The sequence below is a fragment of the Limulus polyphemus genome, unplaced genomic scaffold (assembly GCF_000517525.1).
Source record: "Limulus polyphemus unplaced genomic scaffold, Limulus_polyphemus-2.1.2 Scaffold8868, whole genome shotgun sequence".
NCBI classification, from domain to species: domain Eukaryota; kingdom Metazoa; phylum Arthropoda; class Merostomata; order Xiphosura; family Limulidae; genus Limulus; species Limulus polyphemus.
This window is the reverse complement of record NW_013674478.1, coordinates 20,867-24,437: the sequence shown is the minus strand read 5'-3', so window position 1 is coordinate 24,437 and position 3,571 is coordinate 20,867. Positions and strand designations below refer to the sequence as shown.

The following is a 3,571-nucleotide window of genomic DNA, read 5'->3' as shown; positions in this document are numbered from 1 at the left end:
AGTCTATCATTTCCAAATTAAGGGCAGCTAGTGCAGGAAGCCGTTGTGTAGCTTTAAGTGAATATCTGAAAATCCTTACTTTTTGTTGTTTATTTTAAAGTATACTTGTAATTTTTTGCTGGGGGGGGGGGGAGTTATCTATATAGATTATTTATGGGAATATTACATTGAATTGGCATCTATTAGGCCTGCTTAGCGACAGTTAGGCTTAGCATAAGAGGGGTCTCCTTTAAAGCATTTCAGTTTGTATACGAACGTATGATTAAATTGCTTTGAAGTAGAGGTAAGCTTGCAATTATAAGTTTCGTGTTGAGATAGTGATAGAACAAGGTCCAGATGGCTAGTATATTATACATATAAGAACATGCTTTGTTAAATATATGCAAACATCCCAATCCATTCTCATGTTCTTTCTAATGTATTTATCCTTACATTCTTTAATAAACCATGTTTTTATTTTTATTGTGTAAACAGTGATTCATAGTTATTTTAAAACAGATATCTGATTGTTTATTTAAAATTGGTTTTAAGTTTGTCTGTCGTTCACATTGATTATTTCTTTAGGAATGAGATTTCCTACACATATAATTAGCACTAGGACCTCATTTGTTTCCAGTTAGATTTTTAACTTTTCAACCAAATAACCACTTTTTTTTCTAGCACGTATTTTAGGTTTACTCGAATATTTTATTGCTGTACTTAAAATATACATTTCCACATACATTATACACCAGGTGTCAGTGTATCCTTTATTTGTTGTTTTTCATTATCAGCATATACAGGTTCTTAAAGTTTCTGTAAATTTTTGCAGACCAGAATGAATTGGTGGCAATACTAAAATTCTAAAGAAAACATTGAGGAGAAAGACAAGAGGTTTGAAAAGGACACCCAGAACATCTAGGAAGAACCGCAAGATGGTTACCATAGAAAGAACCGCAAGATGGTTACCAAGAACAACTAAGAGCACAAAAGAAACCGTTGATTAAACACGAAACATTTCCTTATAGCTACATTATGCTGTTTTTTCCAAATTGTTCGATTTTGTTCAGAAGTGTGATATCTCTGTTTTAAATACTTTATACATGTCTTAAAATTTCACTGACTGAAAAAATCGATAGTAAAAGACTTTGAAACAAAAAACGATTATTAATTGAGAATGAATTTTAGATTTGATGTGCGCTTGTATAAATCAAAACTCTTAAAAAAAAGTATTTGTTTGGCAGTTTGTTCTTGTTTTGGATATTTCAGAATGTTCTTCAAATCCAACAAGGCAGTAAAACAAACCCAGTACTTTTACCGGTTATCTTTATCCGTGACTAGAGATGATGGGTGAACTTTTTTTCAAACCTGAATGAACTGTATATTGTCCACTTGGGCTTATCTCTTGGAACTGGAGCCAGTATGACGCTCTGTTTCTGGCTTCAAGTAAGTTCCAAGAGCCTCTATCAAAGTTTCATCTCCGTGTCAGTATTTTCTCTCTCTCTTTTGCTCCTGATAAATTTCACTACATCATCAACATCGTGACCATCATTGTTCCTCAACAAACTGTAAATTGTCACAGTTGTGTAGAGACAGTGGGAGTGATAAACAAGATTGTAACTGTGTAAACAGTTTACCAACTTTTCATTATTTTTTTGACAATAGCCCCTCCTTAAAGCATTTTAATCATCCAGAGGAGATTACTTGTGATAAGCAACTTCCTCATTATGGCTCAATACTAATTATGTGCCGACAAATATGTCAGTGAAACCCTGAAAAAGGTTGCTGTTTGAAGAGTAAGTAAAGTTTTCGAGTGTTACATGGGACAAATTGTATTAGATCTAACACTGAAATCTGTCGTTAAACTGAGTAACTTTCACAAATGGTAAAATGTGGCATCAGAAACTTTTCTATTATACTGAACCAATCACAGGTTGTTTAACTATACTAGTTAGACAACCTGTGATTGGTTCAATATTACATCTATATAAACTGTGGTTGGTTAAATTGTATAGTTAGACAACCTGTGATTGGTTCAATATTACATCTATATAAACTGTGGTTGGTTAAATTTCATTGGTTCAATTATATAGTACTATAACTTATGATGTTATAACACTTGTCATTGGTTCAATTATATTGTACAATAACTTATGATGTTATAACACTTGTCATTGGTTCAATTATATAGTAATATAACTTATGATGTTTTAACACTTGTTATTGGTTCAATTATATAGTAATATAACTTATGATGTTATAACACTTGTCATTGGTTCAATTATATAGTACTATAACTTATGATGTTATAACACTTGTCATTGGTTCAATTATATAGTACTATAACTTATGATGTTATAACACTCGTCATTGGTTCAATTATATAGTCATATAATTTATGACTGATTCAGTATTATAGAACTTTTTTGGTGGATCAACAGTATAATTAAAACAACTTTTGATTGGTTCAATATTACATCTATATAAACTGTGGTTGGTTAAATTGTAGGTTCAATTATATAGTACTATAACTTATGATGTTATAACACTTGTTATTGGTTCAATTATATAGTACTATAACTTATGATGTTATAACACTTGTCATTGGTTCAATTCTATAGTAATATAACTTATGATGTTATAACACTTGTCATTGGTTCAATTCTATAGTACTATAACTTATGATGTTATAACACTTGAATGACAAGTGCTATAACAATACTGTTGAACCAATTAGAAATGTTAATCTTTGTCATTGAATCTGTATGTAATAGAGTTGTTGTTGAATATATGAAGAACTAAATCAGTTGATAGCTTACTGACTGAGCTAGTCAAAAGTGAATTGTATTTTAAATTAACTATCCATTTGATTTGAGCAACTAAGACATCTTTAAATAATTTCCATTTTGCTTCTTTGTTGAACCAGTCATTCTAAGTGGTTCGAGACTTCGGTGGTTAGCCAATTAAAAAACCTAATTTTTACTGATAAAGTATGTTGGAAAATACGTACTTAACTGATATTAATCCATCAGTCATGGAAAAAGTGCAATCAAACAAAATCGTATATTTTTTTTGACTGATTGTAAGAAGTTCGATTGTTGATCGTTTGTAGAAGATGTTTGAATCTCTAGTTAAGTTGGTTTTCAACTCTGAGTTTATCACTTCGTTTTTTAAAAGGAAGTTCATATAGTTCTGATAACGTTAGAAGTCTTCCCCCCCCCCCACAAAAAAAAGTTAGACCAATAACATATGATTCATATAATTTTTGGTTTTTATTAAAGAAAAAGACCCCCAGTGGCACAGCAGTATGTCTGTGGACTTAAAACGCCAGAAACCCGGGTAGCTTAAGTGCTTACTATAAACAAACAAAATTTTAAAAAACTTGTGCTAACGTTAAGAGTAACTGGGACTTAGAGCAGAATTTAAGAAAAAAGGCAATACTTAAATTGTTTTCTTAGATATTTTTCGATGTGTATTTCCACTCGCATGATTCTATTCAAACAAAAAGGTATTTATTTATTTACAAAAGCACTGTGGGTATGGTTTTTATACTTTTCCTTTACTAGTATTGGCTTGAGTTATGTTTATGAAT

The 3,571-nt window shown here is 30.9% G+C and overlaps 2 long non-coding RNA genes across 3 annotated transcripts in view; both read left to right on the top strand.

Annotated features, from left to right (window-relative positions):
* LOC106475610 overlaps positions 1-2,021 on the top strand; it is a 3,472-nt gene extending 1,451 nt beyond the window's left edge. The window contains exon 3 of the long non-coding RNA XR_001291828.2: positions 812-2,021. This is a non-coding gene — a long non-coding RNA (uncharacterized LOC106475610). The remainder of the gene's footprint in view (positions 1-811) is intronic.
* Positions 2,022-2,074: 53 nt separating this feature from the next.
* LOC111083283 lies at positions 2,075-3,199 on the top strand. Of its 2 annotated transcripts, none has more exons than XR_002608917.1 (2): positions 2,075-2,107; positions 2,489-3,199. It is a non-coding gene; the product is annotated as an uncharacterized LOC111083283 (long non-coding RNA). The 2 variants fall into 2 exon arrangements; XR_002608918.1 differs by lacking the exon at positions 2,075-2,107 and adding an exon at positions 2,165-2,205.
* The last annotated feature ends 372 nt before the right edge of the window (positions 3,200-3,571 follow it).